This window comes from Amblyomma maculatum, chromosome 8 (assembly GCF_055883805.1).
Source record: "Amblyomma maculatum isolate TAMU_Amacu chromosome 8, ASM5588380v1, whole genome shotgun sequence".
In the NCBI taxonomy this organism is placed as follows: Eukaryota; Metazoa; Arthropoda; class Arachnida; order Ixodida; family Ixodidae; genus Amblyomma; species Amblyomma maculatum.
This window is the reverse complement of record NC_139351.1, coordinates 53,007,277-53,028,288: the sequence shown is the minus strand read 5'-3', so window position 1 is coordinate 53,028,288 and position 21,012 is coordinate 53,007,277. Positions and strand designations below refer to the sequence as shown.

The 21,012-nt window shown below is 48.6% G+C and overlaps 1 pseudogene; it reads left to right on the top strand.

The window, feature by feature from the left end:
• The first annotated feature begins 15,525 nt into the window (after positions 1–15,525).
• LOC146181173 (uncharacterized) lies at positions 15,526–16,965 on the top strand (annotated as a pseudogene).
• Positions 16,966–21,012: the final 4,047 nt, after the last annotated feature.

Genomic DNA, 21,012 nt, shown 5'->3' with positions numbered 1-21,012 from the left:
CAAATAAAGGTTGGAAAGAATCATTACACAATTGCACACACGCCTTCTAGTCCCATTGCGGCCGATGTGGGACCTACAGCAGTTTGGTGTGGGCAGCCCCAGTTGGGCTGGGTGTTGTTTTTGAACCTAGAGCCCACCTGCGGTTGCACGTGCCTTCATATTTCCCACAAAGGAGCAATTTTGGTACCATGCAGGCACGCCCGCATTCTAGCCTCATTACAGCCTATGTGGGACCTAAAGCGGTTTAGCTAAGGCTGCTTCATTCGGGCTTCACGAGGGCTTGCCCAAATTGAGCTCCTATTCATATTTTGCCTGCCCTCAAGTAACCTACAAGGGGCCGATTGGGGCAGCATGTGGCCATTTCCATTTTTTTGCCCCACTACGGCCGAAGTAGGTCCCACAAAGATTTCATGGGGGCGGCCTCATTTCGGATCTATGAGGGCTTTCCCATAAAGAGCCCACATTTAGGTTGGATTGCCCTCAAATATCCGACAAAGGACCCTTGCGGTCTGGATGCAGGAATGTGCTCTGCACTAGCCCGAGCAACGCCGCTATGGGAGCCATGCAGGAGGAACAGGGGCAAGCCCAAATGGGGCTTGCCCACATTTGCCCCATCGGGGACCGATGCAGGTTTTATGATCGTTGCCCCAGCCCCACTTGCCTACATCGGACCTACTGGGGCCCCACATTCTGTGCTACCTGGGCCCTTTCTTTCCTCTCTCCTGTTGCTCCTTTCTATCTGTAGACCCGACACAATCCATATTTCATTGAAGCAATTATTATAGCTTTAGCATTTCCTACCCTTGGTCCTTGCTCAGAAGTTATCCACAAGCGCAACCCATCTGCAACACAGACATTGCAATCGCACCAATAACCTGTACGCCAACGACTTGTTTGTTATGACGGAAGAGGGGGGGGGGGTTCAACAGGCGAGTTTGGTATTCTGCCAACTTATTCCGTTCATATAATACGTTTAGCAGCCGTCAATCAATATGGATGGCGAAAAAGGCGACGCACGCTGGCAGGGGATAAGTCTTAGTTTGAGAAAATCTTCCAACTAGTGTGCCCTCATTTTGTAAATTGCGTTCTAGTCTGGTAACGCGATTCGTCCCACAAAGTACATCTAAGCCCAATCGCGCAATAAATCTCCAATTAGGAACAAAGAAAAGCGCTAGTTTACAGTTAGGGCGTGTAGAGAAGCCCCGACTGACGTCACGGGAAAGAAAGAAATAGAGGTCTGCGTATAGTGAGAAAATTCATCCACGAAGCGAGATTGGTCTCTTGGGGTGAGATCGGTAACAGGCAGTGCAAAGGGGCGACAAGCTCTGCAAGCACAGGGGAAATCAGAGGACTACGGAAACTACCGGAGCTACCAAGACAACACCAGGGCGTGGTAGCTGTAGGTGGTGTGCGGATAGGTGGGGATTAAAAATAACAAAAAAACGTGCGCTTTAGAGTCCAATATTGAGAGGCATGAAAAGAAAAGGGGCGTGAATAATTGGTCATCCTCCTTGATTCGTGAGCCTTCGCTTCATTGTCCCATATTAGCTCTGTAGAATAAATGAGCGGACGTTTAGATTTATTCGCATTATCGCTAGCCTATTGTCTTATAATGAATGCAAAGACCATTCAAGGGGTGAGCCGTCGCTTTTCAATTACATCTACCAAGACAACTTTTTGTTTCTTTTTAGCTGCTCTTGTACCCAGATAATGCCCTCGTATTGAAACCAGGAACGCGTTTCTGAGCAGCCATTCTCCAATCGCTGGCCACAAAATAAATGAACGTGGCACAAAAGACGTGTGCATGACAGAAGCGCGCACGCATAACTGATATATGTGTATTTGGAAAAATAGCATTAAGAGCACTAGAGAGGGAAGATGCAAAGAAAATACTAGACGCCTCATCAATGAACTTATCAGAATGTTAAAACTCACACAAGCGGAAGGGTGGCCGGTCACGTGGCTTTCTGGATTTATGTCTTCACGCATGCTAGACCATGTGGTCCACTACATTTTATGGGTGGTCATGCGGTAGCTATCGAATACTTTTCAATGCTGTAGCTATGTTCTAATGAGTTGGCCGCCATGTTTAACCTCATAGCGACGGAGAAACAGACGGGAACCGACAAAGGTAAGTAGAAAGAACTGCACTCGAAATATTACTTGTCACGGAATGCAATTTAAAGACTTGTTATGGTGACAGAGATTTGGAGCACATGTGTTAATTGATTCTCCAATGTAAAAGGTTTCCTAAAGGGGGTGTTCTCACAATTTGGCACACATCGTTACGCTTTCAATATTTGCAATACTTGCAGTGCTGAGACGTATTATCCGTGTTCATCCTTGTTTTGCTGTCCTTTTATCTGCAGTGAACCTTTATGCGATGCAACCAACATGTTCAGTAGCCGTCATACTCGTATATTATGGTATGTACATGACTTTCCTGCGTTACCAAAAACAGAACATGAACAGTCATGATATTGACAATTTAATAGTGTTCAAAGAAAATAGTACTGGGCTGTCCTTCAAATTGAAACTTCAAAAACAGATAAAGCTCCAGCTTTTATACTTAAATTCCCACCTCTTTCTAATCACGTTGCGTTTCGCTTCCATAAGCTCAAAACTGCTGAAGAATTACTATTTAACTCTGTTCAAATACATGTAGTATGGGTCTGCATTATCTTGTCTGAGGTAGGCCCTCGTAAACTCATCTCTGTAAACGCTAAAATAGCTTTTCATGAACACGTTGCTAAAGATGAAAGCGTCGGTGTTCGCCGAAGCCGCCCTCTCAAGCCTCTTCGAGAGCCTCGCTTATCACAATAGCTTCCACACGGGCTGTAAACAATGTCAGTGCGAAAAACAAAATGTTGCCATAATATAGTACGCACATAGAACGTGACAATGATCAAAAAGTAGGTGGACGTTACAATGTGCACGTCGCTTTCTCCACCCCCCAAAACTATGCCGTCTGTGTGCGCTGTCCAAAAGAACAGTCGGATGATACATTCCCTTTCGCCAGTAGAGTATTTTGCAGCAGGAATGTAAACTGATATACTGAATGCTGCAAAATGTTGTATACAACATTTGCATGACTTGTGGCTGCGCTTACGTTGGACAAACTCGCCGATGGTTAAATATTCACCTCATGCAGCACAAGAAATCTCTTGGTCAAGAACCGCTCTAACCTGGCTGACGATTGCCGGAGTTGCAAAAGATTAGGAAAGCGTAAGGGATTTATGCCAGAATTTGAGAATACCACTGTTCTATACGCACAAGAAAGGCATTTCATACTAGAGCTTAAGGAAGCCTATTACATCCCAACTTTGACTGCAATGGGCGTCAGTATTCTATGAGTAATCGAACTACGCCCTGAAATTGCAGTCCTTGAATACAAATTATGTCTGCCCGTGGTTTGCTTGTACCGATGTTATCGGCTTCTCCTAACGTTTTTTCATGAGAGTGTTTCCGCCTCACAAATAATGTGCCTGATCTGTCATGTAGTTTTGTTTTCTTTGTAGCTTGTCTATCTTGTGTACTCCATGCTAATCTTTCGAATTAATCATTCACTTGGAGTAAGCACTCTCGAAGTAAGCAAGTGTCGAACTCTCGTCTTCTCCACCGTATTCGGCTTTCTCGCCGTCACTAATCATAATACCTACAATTTAGTCTAAATTATAACGTTAAAATCAGTTTATTTTTTCCAATTATTTGGACTTGCTATGCGTACCAGGCAAGAGACGTGCTATAACACTTCAGTCGCAGTAACGCCGAGTCTGTCACTTTCTTGCTTATTGAGAACCGTGTCGGGCGATTTCTGTCGACAATATTTTAAAGTTTAAATGCGTCTAGACTCAAAAAGCAATTGCTAAGAACAAAATGCGTTCAAGAGCACCAGTCCTATTTTGGAAGAGTGCCTTCGCCCCGGAATAAAGTTTTTTGCCCAGCTCAAACACGCTTTGCGCAATGATGGCTGGAACTCCGCTCGAATGCATGAAGTCCCGTTTTTAGCCAGACTCTCATTCTTGTGAGGGCGAAAAAATAACTGGTGAAAAGAATGTTTCGAGGATTTGGGGTTTCTTTAGCGCGACAGTTTGTTAAACACAGATCAAATTATTACTTTTGAATATGGGTAAAATATGTTCTTAAGATGTCATTTCCATTTCACAGCGCCTTGGGAGTTAGGAGAGGTGATATTATTCACCTAGGTCATAGCGTTCACCTCCGCATAATACATACATTCAATATGGCCCTTCTACGGTTCTCCTCTTCTCTAAACAGGAATAAAAAACGGGGACGGTTTGGCTCAGTTACCTGCGGACTGTCATGCAGCAGAACATGATAATGTTAAGTCTCTCTGAATTATTAACGTTATATTGCTATTGAAGAGGGGTTTATTGGGGATTATTCGGAGGACTGAAGACGGCGACCGGTGACACAAGGCGATCGTAGATCGAGGCACAATATCGTCCGAACAAGACGGTCCGAGCTGTCAGTGCACGCGCCAGCTGATCGGTGTCTTCATCGTCGTTAGCTTCGGCGCTGTATCATCTTCCTTACAATTGCCCCGGCGGAAAGACGGAGCCATCCTGGCGACTTAGGGCGAGGGTATGACAAGGGGGTCGTAGTAAGGCTTGAGTGGACTGACGTGAACAACTTCTCGCCCGCGGCGACGGTGTTCTCAAGAAGGCGTTGCTGGCTGCACGACGTAGTTAACTGGTGATGTACGCTTTAATACACGATAAGGGCCATTGTACTTTGCAGAGAATTTGGAATCAGCCGGAACACACAGCCAAACGAGGGTGTTGGTAGGAAAGTCAGAAGCGGGCTTTCCGTGAGCGCTCTCATGTCGGCGAAGATCTTGAATGTCCGATGTGAATGAGCGCCCCAGCTGACGGCACTGCTCAGCATTACGGGTAACAGCAGAAAGAGAACTGTACTCTGAACTGTCGGAGTGGTAAGGAAGTATGGTGTACAGTAGACAGGAAGGCTCACGACCGTATAAAAGAAAGAATGGGGAAAATCCAGTCGTTGCCTGAGACGCTGTTTTATAGGCATAGGTGATGTACGGAAGCACCTGATCCCAATTAGACGCGTCAGAAGAAACGTACATGGCGAGCATGTCACCAAGCGTTCGATTAAACATTTCTGTGAGGCCGTTGATTTGGGGATGGTAAGCTGTGGTGGTTCGATGTTTTGTTTGGGAAGCTTCCAACAGCTCGTTGACCACTTGAGATAGGAAGACGCGGCCGCGATCACTGAGAAGTTTACGAAGAGCCCCGTGACGTAGAACGAAGTGACGTAGGACGAAGGAGGCGACGTCACGAGCACTAGCTGTAGGCAGGGCTGCAGTCTCCACGTATCGAGTGAGGTGATCCATGGCGACTATTATCCAGCGGTTGCCTGATGTCGAAGATTGAAAGGGGCCATAGAGGTCGATGCCGACACGATCAAAGGGTCGCGCTGGACAAGGCAATGGCTGTAATGGGCCGGCGGAGGGGCGCGCAGACGGCTTCCGCTGCTGACAAGCAGTACAGGACCGAATATAGCGGCGGACAAAGTTGTGCATCCCCCGCCAGTAGTACCGCTGGCGAAGACGCTCGTATGTCTTCAATAGGCCAGCATGTGCGCTTTGCGGGTCGGCATGGTGATGGGCACAAATTTCTGTGCGAAGATGGCGGGGAATGACCAAGAGCCATTTGCGACCATCCGGGCGATAGCTTTTGCGATACAGCAGACCACTCCGGATCGTAAAATGGGAAGCTTTGCGACGAAGGGCTCGCGTGAAAGAAGACGTTGAGGACGTGGTAAGGAGGTCTAGGAGCGAAGATATCTAGGGATTCCGGCGTTGTTCAAAAGGCAGGTCGTCGGAAGTGAGGGCTGCAACGGAGGGTTCGGATATCGAGTGCGAGGGTGCAGGAGAAGGCAGCGGTGAGCGCGACAAGGCGTCAGCGTCGGAGTGTTTGCGTCCCGATCGATATATCAAGTCAACGTCAAAGTCTTGAAGGCGAAGGGCCCAGCGGCCGAGGGGCCCAGAAGGGTCTTTCAGGGAAGCCAACAAGCAGAGGGCATGGTGGTCGGTGATGACGATGAAGCGGCGGCCATATAAGTAAGGGCGAAACTTTGTTAAGGCCCACACGATTGCAAGACACTCCTTTTCTATGATGGTGTAGTTAGATTCAGCTTTCGTTAGCGCTCGGCTAGCGTAAGCAACTACATATTCGGAAAAGCCTTGCTTGCGTTGAGCGAGGACAGCACCGAGGCCGATGCCGCTGGCATCAGTGTGCACCTCTGTAGGAGCGGATGGGTCGTAATGGCGGAGAATGGGCGGTGAAGTTAGTAGACGTCGGAGCGTAGTGAAAGCATCGTCGCAGAGTGGGGTCCATGTAGACAAGTCGGCGGGACCTTTCAGCAATTTTGTAAGCGGTGCAATGATGGTAGCGAAATTGTGGAGAAAACGCTGAAAATATGAGCATAGGCAAACGAAGCTGCGCAGCTCTTTAACAGACATCGGTTTCGGGAATTCAGTGACCGCACGTAGTTTGTGCGGATCAGGCAGGACGCCATCTTTGGACACGACATGACCCAGTATTGTCAGCTTGCGGGCGCCAAAACGACATTTCTTCAGGTTAAGTTGGAGACCGGCGCCAGTGAGACAGCTCAGAATTTGGTGCAAGCGCACGAGGTGGATCGGGAAATCGGGAGAGAAAACGACGATGTCATCCAAATAACAAAGACAAAGTTTCCACTTGAGGCTGCGTAATATGTTGTCCATCCTTCACTCCAACGTAGCAGGAGCGTTGAAAAGACCAAACGGCATCATATTGAACTCATATAGTCCATCAGGGGTACCAAAGGCTGTCTTGGGTCGGTCAGACTCAGCCATAGGGACTTGCCAATAGCCAGAACGCAGGTCCAGGGACGAAAAGAACTTGGCTCCTTGTAAACAATCGATGGCGTCGTCAATGCGGGGTAGTGGGTATACGTCTTTACGAGTAATTTTATTAAGACTTATGGAGCCATCCTTTTTTTTTCACAAGCACCACGGGAGACAACCACGGACTAGATGAAGGTTGAATCATACCACGTTGTTGCATGTCGTCTACTTGGTCAGCAATAACACGGCGCTCCGTAGGCGAAACACGGTAAGGGCGCTGGCAAAGAGGGGCATGAGTGCCGGGGTCGATGGGGTGAACAACCTCGGTCGCACGGCCCAAGGAAGTCGTCTGAGCGTTAAACGAAGAACGTAACTGGTTTAGGAGAGCAAACAGTTGTTCACGGTGAGTCGGGTCGAGGTCACTGGCCGCAGACGATTGAAAAAGGTCCCAACTTGGTATTAATCGGCGTTACGGAGGCTACGTGGGCACTCTGTGGTATATACCCATCAACCGCAAACGGCGAAATGAGGTCAGCAACTTCAATATAACCAAGGCATTCTCCACGAAGTAGCGGGACCACAGCGGTACAGGCATTCGCAACAACTATGTCAGCGGCACCGCAGTTAATATCAATGATAGCAAAGGGAAGAAGGAGGTGACGGCGAGAGGCAAACATGGGAGAAGGCGCAAAAAGAGCAGTTGCATCGAAAGAAAAGGGTACAAATACGGGAATAATCACAGCACAGTTGGGCGGAATGTCGGTGTCGTCGGTGACAACAAGTTTGGCGCAAGAAAAAGACGGCGAATGGTCAAGAACCGCGTCACGGAGCGCAGAGAAGGCGACGTGGGCATGGGCGCCGTCAATAACAGCATTATGGCGGGAAAGGAAATCCCAGCCAAGAATTAAGTCATGCGAGCATGACGCAAGCACTAAAAACTCGACGACGTATAAGACGTCCGCGATAACTACACGCGCTGTGCAAGCAGCAGACGGACGAACTTCCGGAATCGGCGCTGGCGGTGCAGAGAAAGTCCAGAAGGCGGGGTGGTGACTTAAATGAAGCCAGCGGCAAAACTTTCGCTAATAACTCACAGAGTGGCCCCGGTATCGACGCGTGCAAGGGCACGAATACCGTCGACAAAAACTTCGAGAACGTTCGGCGGAGACAGACGAGGTCTTGTGATAGGCGAAATGTGCGTAGTTCGTGCCCCAGGAACTGCGGCTGCTAGTTTTCCGAGTCTTGTGTCACGCTGCGACGCCGCATTGGCGACAAGGACCGACGGCGAGGGGACGGCGAGCTGTGCGATGGAATGTTCTGGCGGCCCGATGACCTGTGCGGCTGCCCTGGAGATGTCCCCGAAGGTGGGCGCAAAGTGTCGTACTGATAACTGCTGTCAGCGATAGTGCGTGCAGGGGCAGAACGCAGAGTACGACGGCACAGGCGGGCGACGTGGCCTGGAATACCACAGGCATAGCAGATAGGCCGGTTGTCATTCGTGCGCCAAGGATTGTAGGAAGGCGTCGTTGACAGGTACCGTGGAGCGACAGTCGGTGACGCCATAGTCGGCACGTAGGCAATAGACTGTGGCGGCGGAGGGCGGGCGGTCACTTCTACATATGTGGGAGGCAGGCAGAGGCGGCACAACCACAGGTACAGGTAGAGGCGGCACAACCACAGGGGGGTTGTAACTCAATGGTGCAGCAAGAGGTGTGGGCTGCAGTTGAACAGGTCGACATGAGGTGTGACAGGCGCTGGCTGGCCAAAGCTGGGAAGTGCATCGGCAACCTCCTGTGTGATGGTGTGTCGGATCGCAGGGGTAAGTAGCTGGGCTGTAGACGACGGGCGTGGACCAGACAGAAGCCCAAGCTGTCGGGAGACCTCATCTCGAACAAAATCTTTGATGTTAGCCAAAAGGTCGCTGCTCACAGCCAGGCCAGAGATGGACGCAGCAGGTGCGGGAAAGTGACGAGTACAGAGGCGTTGCTTGAGCATTTCATCGAAACTCTGGCAAAGGTTGTATACTGATGCCACTGTGGTTGGGCTTTTTGCCCACAGCATGTGAAATGCATCTACATCAATGCCCTTCATTATGTACTTTATCTTGGCAGCCTCAGCCATGGACGGGTCGACATGGTTACATAAATCCACGTTGTCTTCAATGTAGCTCGTGAATGTTTCCCCTTCATGCTGAACTCGTACCCGCAAGGCTTCTTCAGCGCGTAGTTTCCGCACTGTGCGTCGACCGAAACGTCCGGGAACTTTGCCTTGAAGTTGGCCCAAGTTGGCATGTCTGCCTCATGGTTTTGATACCAGAGGTTAGCAACGTCACTCATGTAGAAGATGACGTTGTCGAGCTTCATGCGGTCATCCCAGTTTTAATGACGACTCACCCGCTCGTACGAGGCCAACCAGTCTTCAACGTCCTGGTCGCCCTGCCCGCTGAAAACTGCGGGATCTCGCTGCCGAATGGTACCAGAGCATGAGATTAACTGCGAAGGGGCTGCCACTGGCTGTTGGCCTACCTCGGTTGTCGTCATAGGTATCGTACGGCTGCGGAGCTCCACGGTGATCGTTTAAGGGTCGTACCTCGGCCCGCTCCACCAAATGAAGAGGGGTTTTTTGGGGGTTATTCGGAGGACTGGAGACGGCGACCGGTGACAGAAGGTGATCGTAGATTGAGGCACAATATCGTCCAAACAAGACGGTCCGAGCTATCAGTGCTCGAGCCAGCTGATCGGTGTCTTTGTCGTCGTTAGCTTCGGGGCTGTATCATCTTCTTCCTTACACTATATTAATCAGGCGGCCAGGCTTCCACGCCATACATTGCATATGTGCTGCACCTGCTGCACCACTAAATTTTTCGACAGGACTACAAGATCTGCAGTAGAGAAATGCGAAAGCCCGAGCGTTGCTGCTGCAAGCGGTACATCGCGTGCCCTTTGTCGAATAAAACTAGTTTTCCGTTGAACAAGTCAAATTTCACGGGTCATTAATGATTGGCTTCTTGAAAGAACAACCGCAGTATCTCTCACACGTGTTTCTTTGTACACCTGAAATCCTTCTGTAAGATAAAATGGCAAATCGGCTTCAGAAATCGGGTTTTTCGAGATTGCTGTTAGTATAGTTGCTGCACTAGTATTAATTCATGCTAGCGCGGGAGAATAGAATGTCCTTTTCATCGATAAGTTCCCGACGTCCCTTCTTTGATCCCGATGCTTGCATTTTAACTGCTATTTATTTTTTTGAGCAGTGTGTACAGCGCTCTGAACAGCTCGCTATTAATAGTTTACAACCATCTAAGACCGCTTTTAAGAATTGGTTACGTCTCTTACCATGTCGTTTTTTTTTCATTTGTCCATTAAAAGTAACCACAGTAGCGATTCCGCATTCTTGTAAAAGAAATAATTGTTAACAAAAATGTGAAAAAGAAAGAAAAAGAGCACCATTGGTAGCTAGAAAAGAGATAAAGCTCTGCACCACAGTCATCTCCAATCATAATTATGGAGGACGACAATATAGTAAGCAACAAGTGTTATCACCAACCATCACCGAGCACATATCGCTACTCGTGAATGCCAAAACCAACCTGACTTCGCATATGCTGGCGATGGCATCCATGATTATCTTCAATACATTACCTTTAATACAAGCGCACCGCAGGCCACTGACTGAATCATTTTTTCCCACTTCCCTGGCCGAGCTCTTCTGCATTCTCTCCGCTTGAGCCTCTCACCGCATGTCTCTGTCAGCCGCCCCCCAACTTCTATCTACACCCTTGCTATCAATATCCTTCCAAAGAACACCCAACCTGAGTAACAAGACATCCACCAAACTTCTCGCGCCTCCCTTAATTGATTCTATTATAGTGCTTAGTCCGGCACTGTGTATGTTGATGAGGCGTCATTACATTGTCACACTGCTAGGCCCTGGCCGCCGTTTCGCGTACACTTTCATCTCCGTCGCCACTACGTACTCTCCCCCAAAATTGCCATGGAGCAAGTACTCATTCGGATCTTCTTTGTCAACACCCAAGCTCATTTTGTACTGATTCACTACATGACTGCAGTCAACAACTTTACATCAGGTGTAACCACTTCCTGTGTGTTCAGCATGCTTGAGAACTTCCCTCCTGCTTCTCCTTCTGTCCGACTCATCTGAGCTCTGGATAAAGCGGGGCGCCTGGATATCAATGCCGAAAATTCCATCGCTTGCTAGATGACATGCAAAGCTGGCCCCTAATTTCTGGATTACACTCGTGACTCCCTCATCGCCCTCCAAGATATCCCCCTTCATTAGTGTATGTCCCGCCTACCTTTGCTTCTCATAAATTTCTAGCTTAGTGCCAGCAAAGAGCATGGTATTATTTACAGGCGGACAGTTTCCACTGCACTAATCTGTCCACATTTAACTACTCCAGTGCCTTCTCACCCCAACGCCTATGCTGCGATTTTCTTATTTATGTCGTTAACGTCCTTCCTCCGGCTTCCTGGCACCTAAACTGTCAGCAGCTGCTGGAGGATGTTCTCGCTTGCTAAGGGCTGTAAATTTCGGGTTATGACCATTTCAGCGGAAGTGACCTCAGGATATGACACGGAGAACACGACCAGGAGCTGAGCGGCCACTCATGAAATGGGAGAATAATTTTTCTTAATGTGTAAGCAGTAAGTGGGCATGTCAATGTCGTGCAACCAGAAGACTTTCGGATAGATTAGGTCCAAACGAAGCAAGTGATAAGGAAACGAACGGCTACACTAGATAGAGCGTGAAAAATCTCGCTGGGGAAACAACATTGTGCATGCAGAGCAATCACTTAATTACCTAAAACCGATTAGGTCAGTAGGACGTTGGGTACGTCTTCAAGGTGGTGTCGCCCGAAGATTGTCAGCAAGGTTACGTTCGAACGAAACAAGTTATAAGAATAGGAATGGTCGCACTAGATAGAAGAAAAATCTCGCTGAGGAAAAATTTAGTGCATGCGCAGTAATTAGTCAGTTAAATACAACAAATAATCAATGAGACGTCGAAATATCCAGTGGGGTAACATCTACGCCCAAGGGGGCGTTATGGTCTAATGTGACGTCACACACGGGAAGCCTCTTCTTCCGTGTCTCTTCTTCCACAAAACCTGCTTACGCATTCCCCCAAAGAATGCGCTACAGTCATCTTAAACGATTTTACTTTGCGATCTTCTTAGAAAAACAAATCACTACCAAAGCTGAGATACAGGACGCGTGCTTGTCGATCATTGAGTAATGGATTGCTTTTGTTTGGTTCGTGGAGTTTAGCTGATTTATTTATAGGAAGGAAAAGGCGCGGTAACTGTCTCACTTGTTTTCTGTGGACACCTCAACCGCGCCGTGAGGGAAGGAAGGGAGGTGGTAGTGAAAGTGGAAAGAGAGAAAGAGGAGCCGTAGTGGAGGGCTACGGAGTAATTTCGACCACCTGGGCATCTTTAACGTGCGCTGACATCGCACAGCACACGGACGCCTCTTCGTTTCGCCTCCATCGAAACGCAGCCGCCGAGGTCGGGTTCGAACCCGGGTACTCCGGCACAGTAGTCGTGGAGTTTAATTTTGCAAACCGAATGAGGCTATGAGAGATGCCATAGTGGAGGGCTGCGGAAGTTTAGACCATCTGGGGTTCTTTGACGTGCACTGATACCGCGCAGCACAGGGACGCCTTGCTTTCCGCCTCTACCGAAAATCGGCTGCCGAGGCCGGACTCGATCGAATCCGAATTTCATGCGGTAGTGCGAAATTTAAAATAAGTGCAGAAACCTTCCGGGTAAACTGGCCAAAGGATACTGTAAAGATTTGGAATCATATGTAAACAGCTGGGCTCTCCTCAAGCCATTCCACACTAAACTCAGATCATCACGTGCAGCAAAAATGTGATACTGGCGCATTTCTGAATATCGAATAAGAACAAACAAATAGCGTTAGGCGTTAGATCGGTCTTTTCGCTAAATCACAATCGCAATGATAAGGCGGTTTATTTTAAAGCAGTGTTTTATTTTAAGGATCAGCCACGTGAAACTTTCAATTCTCAGCGCCAAGCGAAATCGTTGATTGACGTCAAGAGGTCCGTCAGCGTATTAATGAAGCTAGAAAGGTTCTGTGTGTTTCGGAGATATCTGAAAATAGTTCGGTTTGTTATATGAGGATTAACGTCCCAACGTCCCAATGCTACTTCCCTCAGAGACAATGCAGTGTTGAACCCCGGAACATTTGACCACTTTGGGTTCGTTAACATGCATTGCCATTGGAGAGCACACAGGCGTCCAGCATTTCGCGCCCAACGAAATGCAGTCGCCGAGATCGCGATTCCATGGAACATCTTTCGGAATACTAATGGGGCGCCGAAACCACTGCGCCACCCTAGTGGAAGAGATGGCTGAAGAGCGAGCAGATCGTCTCGCCGAGTGGCGACGTCGAGACGCGCAGGTACAGATACGCCCAACCAATTTCAAACACGTAGGGGACTAAGATGAAATCCGCCGAGGACGCGCCAGATTGCCGAACACACAATTCGCCTGACTCCCATCGCATCGTCAACGAGGACATTTGAATCGAAAGTGAGACCAAAGCCAGAGCTGAAGAATTCATGCAAATATGAACGAGATTGATTTATTGAATGCATTGAATGTCACTACCTAAACAAAGCTAAGTGTGGCTGTCACTGCCTACATCCTGGCCTAGCTGAGCTAAGTCACCTCCAGTTCAGAAGGCGAAAGCATTAATGCCTCATCGTTGTCGACAGAAGGCAGTCAGCATTGCTGTCACGTTTTGGACAGCGGGAGTTAAAAATAAATCAGTAAATCCTGTTTCCACAGGGAATCTAACCTCAATCCCTAGGATCCCCAGCCTAGCGCTTTTTTATGGCAGATTTGTCAGAGTTATCATTTTTCTTTTCAAGCATGCAAAGTACCACAACAGCTGTACGCATTAGAGGAAGGAAATGCTGCCTCTGTATTATGGCTTCGAACTTCCCAAAGGTTATGTTCAATTCAGCAGGAAATTAAAACGTTACCTGGCGAGCTGTAGGCGCTTATGCACGTAGCATTTTTAAACTTTATGAGGTGAGCCTGGTTTTATTTACGCTCAAGACCGGGTGATTCTTTCAATGTTGTCCAACAAAATTGTCAGCTCTCGAACTCTTTGGTTTGTACTCCGCTTATAGCCTTATTTGAAGGCCATCATTACAGACTATAGTACCCAAGACCTGCCTCTCGCAGGCTGTCAGATGCTGCGAGTAACTGCTTAAGCGGATGACATTGTTGTAACTGTGTGCTGAAGTGAACCTCCAGCGCTGCCTTCATTTTTTTTTACAGATACGGCAAGGTAACAGGGGCTGCTCTGAATTTTGGCAAAAGTAAATATCTTTTAATAGGCAGGCCAGAAGCACGCCTCAATGGTCCCATACACAGCGACATAATCCGCATTTTTGGCATTGATTATGACGCACATGGGATAGCATCTTCGGTATGGTGTTCCATCTTAGACGAGGTGCGCAGCAAGGTGGCAGGGGGCGGGGGGGTTGTTCCTGGCCCTACGGGGCTGGGACTGGTAGGTCAACACCGCTTCCAACGGGGGCTGTTGTGGCTGTAGGAAGAAGGAAAAGAAAATGCACTGGCCTGCTACTGGCTCTGTAGCTGAGCCACCTCCCCTGCCTCGTGCAGGCAGAAGAGATAATAGAGAAGAAAGAAAAGGAAGAGGGAAAGAAAGACGCGCGCCGCAACAGCAGCCGTCGTCCACCAGCGAAGTGGTGGCGAGTCCAATAACGCCTACAACAGGTATAAATTCGGTGGCAGGCCAGCCCCCTCCTCAAGCGGCGGTGACCCGCATTTCCCAGCCCCGTCTTCCCGGCGGGGGCAAGCCTGCCACAAAATTTTTATCTGTTGTAGGCCGTCATTGCACCCGTCATCGCTTAGGTGGTGGACGACGGCTGTTGCTGCGGTGCGCGTCTTTCTGTCCCTCTTCTTTTTCTTTCTTCTTTACATTCTCTCCACTGTCCGCAGGAGGCAACGGAGGTGGCTCAGCTACAGAGCCAGTAGCAGGCCCGTGCATTTTATTTTCCTTCTTCCTACAGCTTCAACACACACACACACAAGGTGGTAACGGCTGGCGCTCTTGAACAACCGATGCTGTAGAAACGCTACCTTGTCCACACTGTCTTCTGAGGCCGAATATGGTACCTTCGCATGTAATGTATCCTTCTCTCAGGTTTTACGTTCCCTTCAATCTCTTGTCAGCTGATTTGATTCGGCAGGGCGCACGGAACTCTTATGCCGTGCGGCACTCGGCCAGCAGCGTTCGAAGGGTGGATTACCTTCCCTTCTTTGTCTGTCTGCTACCGGCTTCTGGTCCGCGCTACATTTCCTGCAAAAAGATGAGTGCCCAGCGCAGGTGCTCGCCTACTATGTTTTAGGCTCAAGCTTATCCCTGATATACCACTCAACAAGGGTCCACAGGCCTTTCGGATGTCGGTTTTTTATCCAAGTATGGTGGCCTTCTGGCGCCACACTCGCCATGTCTGTCCGGATTTACACATCTCGGCGAACAGAATAGTTTAGTCATGGGAACTTTACTTTTTTTGCTAGTGCCTGCAGAACGCAGGCGAAAGGCGGATTTTATTTCTTGGTGTCCAAATCTAAATTTGCGCGCATTCGCCCATCGCCTAAGTGCACCACTAAAATTGAACCATCCCTGGCCAGCGGTCCGATACCCGAACACGATGAGATTAGAGTACTTGGTCTCCTTATCCACAAGCATCGACGGGCTGATACAACACTATTAAAACTGCGCAAGGTGGGGGACCAGGTGGGCCGGATGATGCGCCGGGTTTCCAACAAACGCGGGGGGTTACGGTGCACAGACGCTTTGCGGCTGGCGCATGCATTCGTGACCAGTCGATTACTCTACTCGACTCCTTACCTCCACCTGCGCAGGTTTGATGAGAACGCTCTCGAAGTGATTCTCAGAAAGATGTACAAACGTGCCCTCGATTATTCGATCAACACATCCAACCAGCGTCTTATGGGCCTGGGGATGATAAACACATTCGCGGAGCTCCGCGAGGTGCACGTGACTAATCAATACACAAGACTTTCAAAAACGCCGTCGGGACGCCGCCTATTAGCCCGACTACACTTCCACCACCCAACATTTACGGAAGAGCGCGTACGCATTCCTGAAATCTGGATTTACGCCCTGCACGTACGCCCTCTTCCGGCCAAAATGACACGTGACGACCACAGTGGCAGGCGCCTTGCGCGGGCTGAGGTACTGGCCCGTCACTATGGGAACAAACATGGAATTTTCTACGTGGACGCCTTCGGCCCTCACCATGGGGGGTGGTACACAGCCGCAGTCGTCCATCAAAAAATCACGGTGAATGGCCTAACGTTCCGAGCTCAAGACATAACACATGCGGAAGAAGTTGCCATCGCGTTAGCCACCGCAGACAAGGGCTCACAAGTCGTCATCACCGACTCCCCGAAGGGGGTCTGCAAAAATATTAAACGGGGGTACAGTCCTCTCTTTGCGCACCGCATCCTTCAAAACGGTGACTACCTCGGGGCCCCCGCGTCTCGAACGATTGTATGGGCTCCAGCTCACATGGGCCTCGAAAGCAATGAAACGGCAGACGCCGCCGCTCGCGCGCTCACTCTCCGGGCAACGCCTTCAGACCCTTATGATACGGATCTCGAACCCAATCCGGCTCTCACTTTTCGAGAAATTACTGATTTATTTCAATTCGGCCATGCAATTTATCCTAAGCCTTGTAAGGGCCTTACAAAGGTGGAGGAACGCACACTCCTCCGACTTTACACCAAAACGCTGCTGTGCCCGGCTGTCCTAAAACACTTTGATCCTGCCTGTACAGGAAAGTGTCCGCACTGTGCGGAGAAGTCTTCGGACATCTTCCATTAGGTGTGGGCATGTCAGTCAACCCCGAACCTCACCCTCAAACCCAACCCCACCCGGGAGGACTGGGAGGCAGCCCTGCTCGGCTGCTACGATCTGGCAAGACAGAAGGCCCTGGTCTACCGAGCCCGAGCCGCAGCGGTCGCCAATGGGCTCCTGTAATGAGGAGCCCACCTAGTGTTTGCGTGAGATTACTCCGGCTACCTCAAGCTTCCTCCGAATAAAGTTTTCACACACACACACACACACACACACACACACACACACACACACACACACACACACACACACACACACACACACACACACACACACACACACACACACACACACACACACACACACACACACACACACACACACACACACACACACACACACACACACACACACACACACACACACACACACACACACACACACACACACACACACACACACACACACACACACACACACACACACACACACACACACACACACACACACACACACACACACACACACACACACACACACACACACACACACACACACACACACACACACACACACACACACACACACACACACACACACACACACACACACACACACACACACACACACACACACACACACACACACACACACACACACACACACACACACACACACACACACACACACACACACACACACACACACACACACACACACACACACACACGCACACACACGCACACACACACACACACGCACACACACACACACACACACACACACACACACACACACACACACACACACACACACACACATACACACACACACACACATTTCTGGGTTATTACTCATAGGATCGTTTTTGCCAGGGCATTTACTTGACTGGCTCTCGGAGTGGGTTATTGTTCCCCACATGAAGGGGGGAGGGGTGGGGGAGACCGGCTGGAACGATTGGGCACTGTGCGGACAGCGCAGTGCCCCAACTGCCCACTTCAAGAATCTAATCGTCACAGGACCAATGCGTCGTTGCTCGTGTCGTCTGGAGGGCTGCTCATGCCGGTGTCAGAAGTCTTTTATGAAACGACTTCAGATATATGGGAAACGTCCTCGCGGTCGCTTTCCACTATTGCTGATTGTAACTGGCGCTTTCGCATAATGGCACAATCGTTGTGAGGCTGTCGCCTCAAGCTGGCGCACACATGCGTTTGTGCCCGTCCTGGCGCATATGCGAGACGGGATAGTCGGCTTTCTAGCTGAGGAACTTTTCTACCTTGGGGAGCGAGAGTTCTTTCGCCTGGTCTTGAACTTTAGTTTTCTTGTCGAATGGACGTGTCAGGGTGGTTTTGAGTTCACCTTGGTACTTGTAATATAATGTAAATATGTATGTCAGTTCGCAGCTGTATAAATCTCAAAACACCTGAAATCCACACTGTGTATGCGATTGTTGTATATGTTTGTTCCTATATTTAGTGTCAAATTAGTGTACACTGTGTATAAATTCATTTACAATGTCATTCAAAATTGTACGTACCATCATTAAGATAAGCCAATAATTATTTTTTCCGGAATATTATAGTGAATTTTGATGTGTTTCCTTGACATGAGAGATGTTATGTCAGTGTCTCTTGTTGTTAACCATGTACGTTTTCAGAGTTGGTCTTTCGTTATCACACACTTCAATGTATAGTGTCTAATAAAACGTTTACTGAACGAAATTGGAAACCTAGAACTGTTTCAGTGTCTCAATGAATTTAAACCATATGAAAGTGTTGGCTCAACAAACTTGGCGAGCCAATCAATAATTGTTATAATTGTGTTTTAAGAATAACAATAAAATTACAGAATCGGCCTTAAGCCTGCTTGAGACTAGAAATGGTGGAAGCCACTTAGGAGTTTTTTACATAAATGCATTGTTTTATTATCGTTGCTACCATTATTGTCAACTAAATGCACGTAGCTGTCAAGTTCCCACTGCATTCATTATATTAAACTATACGGAGCGTGATTTTCTTCACTACTATCAAATTATTATACTGGTATTCCCAGCGGCACTGTCACAATTACCACATATCGCAGCATCATTGTTATCGCTACGCTTACTCCGAACGAATAACGCTGGAAAATTAGCCCTGCGGCGCCGGTCAGGTGTTCAAACAAAAGTGTGACAGATACAGAACCTTTCCTTTCAATAACCTTTCCGTTCACTTTGAGGTCATGTCATAAGAGGGGAAGACAGTTTGGTAATAACTAGTTCGCATCAAGGGAAAGGCACTGTATATGTCCCGCATATTTCCTTTGGACACCAGATCCATGCCGTGAGGCAAAGGAGACGAGGGGAATGAAAGCGGGAAAAAAGAAAGGGGTGCCGTAGTGTAGGGCTCCAGAGTAATGTCGACCACCCGGGGATCGTTACCATAAGCTCACATCGCTCACCACACGGATACTTCTTCGTTATCCTCAATGCAACAACCGGCGGTTGGGATGGAGTGAAACCAGAAACACAGAAAAACACTAAAGAGCACTGCAGAATTTGCATGACGTAATCCGAAAGCACGAATGCTGCCATTGGTTGCTTCTGGTTGCTTCTAGTTGCTTAATTCACTTGTTTGCCCATATTAGTCTTTGGTACTTTAAAATAGAGCGCCAATCTAATCTATGGTCGTTTTCGGCTCCTCTTCCGGTTGCGTGATGTCGCATCCAGTACGTCACATTAATTCACTTGTTTATTCATTTTAGTCATTGGTACTTTCAAGTTGCGTGTCAATCCCTTCATATGCCATTTTTCGGCTCTACTTCCTGTTGCGCCACGTCACATCTTTGACGTCACATAATTTACTCCTTGTTTACCCATTTTAGTCTTTGGTACCTTCAAATTGTTTGCCAATCCCTTCCTATACCTTTTCTCGGCTCTACTTCCGGTTGCGTGACATCATCTTAATTGACTGCCTTAATACCTATTAAGTTTTTGGCACTTTCAAATTGATCGCCAGTCCCTTCCTATGCCCTTTTTCGGCTCTACTTCCGGTTGCGTGACGTCATATCCTTGACATCACATTAATTCACTTGTTTCCCCTTTTTTGATCTTCGGTACATTGAAATTGCGCGCCAATCCCTTCCTATGCCATTTTTCGGCTTTACTTCCGCTTGCGTGACGTCACATCTTTGACGTCACTGTAATTGACTGATTTAGTTGGCTCGGGTTGCATTTAAGTCGAATGCCAATAAAGGTACGACATTTGTGCCAGATGTTTCCAGTGCTGAGCCGGTATTGGTTCGATGCTGTTGTGCTGCTTGGGGAGCTTCGCTCTATTACTTCACATTCCTTAGATATTTCGGAAGTGAAGCCATTTGGCAAGAGAGGCATCCTATGCAGATCATCAAACGTTGAGGTCCTGAGTGACCTTCTGGCGTGTGTCAGGTTCGGCAACTCAGCCGTAAGGACTTTTGTCCCCCCGCTCCTTGCATGCGTGTAAGGCACTGCCCGTGGCGTTCCTGAAAGCAATTTTGAAATGCTTGTCCCTGCTGGTGTAGTGTTCATTTATAGGTGCACTACGCCTGCAGGTGACTCTCGCATATCCACATAGAATTCGATAGTAGCTTTCGCCGGCCTCACCTGCCCATCTGAAGTTAAAGCGTGGCCATACCTGTTTCGAGTTGAGCCCTTGGCTCCACGTCCGCTGTAGTGCCTCAATTGCTGGCGTTTTGGCCGCAGTCCAAATGCCTGCAGGTCCGCAGTGCGCTGTGGCTCATGTGGTAGTCCCCATTCCCCCACATATTGTACATCTGATGTGTTGAGTTGCTGCCTTACACGCTGCTTCTGATTTTAGTTGCCCTGCTCGCACCAATGAGATTGCGCTTCTTGAAATAATCGAATAAACGCCGTGGTTCACGTGGGAAGGCTGCGGCAATATTGAAAGATTGCAACTCTGGTTTTGCTGGGTTGGCTGCGCGTCAGTCAGCTTCCTTAGAATCCGCTGTTTCTTCTGCTGTGACCTCTACCATTGAAAAGCCTATACCGGTTGTGATGGAGCGCTTCTTTGTTTCTTTTGCGGACACCTTTCCTTATATGTTTGTGACAAGGATGGAAAAGTTTTTCCAAACTCTGACAACCGGTGCTTGTGCAGTCCCTGCTATGCCCCTGGTCTCTAACATGAATGCAGCTCCCAACAAAAAAACCTCTGCTGCAACCCATGTAATCAATTCTAAGGCGTCTGGCTCCCTAAA